The sequence below is a fragment of the Myotis brandtii genome, unplaced genomic scaffold (genome assembly GCF_000412655.1).
Source record: "Myotis brandtii unplaced genomic scaffold, ASM41265v1 scaffold714, whole genome shotgun sequence".
In the NCBI taxonomy this organism is placed as follows: domain Eukaryota; kingdom Metazoa; phylum Chordata; class Mammalia; order Chiroptera; family Vespertilionidae; genus Myotis; species Myotis brandtii.
The window spans coordinates 687356-688151 of record NW_005370809.1 but is presented as its reverse complement, the minus strand read 5'-3'; the positions used below and the strand labels follow the sequence as shown (position 1 = coordinate 688151).

General features: G+C 41.7%; 1 protein-coding gene across 1 annotated transcript in view; it reads right to left on the bottom strand.

Moving 5' to 3' along the window:
* Positions 1-796, bottom strand: part of DNAH6 (dynein, axonemal, heavy chain 6) — a 239152-nt gene that overhangs the window by 107181 nt on the left and 131175 nt on the right. The window lies entirely within an intron of this gene.

Below are 796 nucleotides of genomic sequence, written 5' to 3'. Positions count from 1 at the left end.
CAGGTTTAGAAAACAGGTCAGGAGGCTGAAGCCATGGAAAGTGCTACGCGTATTGGGAACGATGAGAGCACTGCACAGTGAGACATGAGTCGGGGAACACGGACAGGGGCCAGGTTATGAAAAGCCTCACTTTTTAGAGTTTGGAGCAAGAGTTCAGTAAAGGATTCTAAGTAGGAGGGTGACAGGATTCAACTGCATTTCAGAAGGTTCATTCTGGTAGCTGTACAGAGCAGCGGTGTTTCAAGATTTGACAGTGACTCAGTAAGAAATCCATTTGACAAGGTGATCTAGTACATACAGACTAGTATATGTGTGTGTGCAAGTATGTGTGATATTTACACCTGCTATCTGCAATTCACTCTATTTTCTATTCTGTTTTTAAGGAAAAATAGCTTTTGAGGTATAACATAATATCTTTTGTCTTTCAAGGCTATCATTGTTTATTTTGATGCTGAAATCTGCCCAGATGTGACCAGTGGGAACCCCTCCAAACTGGCTCCTGGGTTCTTTTGCCATGTCCTGCCATTCCTGGAGCGCTTCTTCAGTATCTGACTGAATAAGAGGATGTTCTGGTCTCACCTGCACTTTCCCTGCCCCAGTCCTGGAATAAGCTGTTGTTTTCACGTAGGAGCCTCAGCTCTCTTTTGTGGAGAACAGTTAGGAATTAGCATCTGGGTATGCTCACTGCCATGGAGGTGTCATTGCTTCTAGTTCCTCTCAGCATGTAGAATTATGAAATTTATGCATGTGCAATATATATATATATATATATATATATATTCATATATTTGAATCC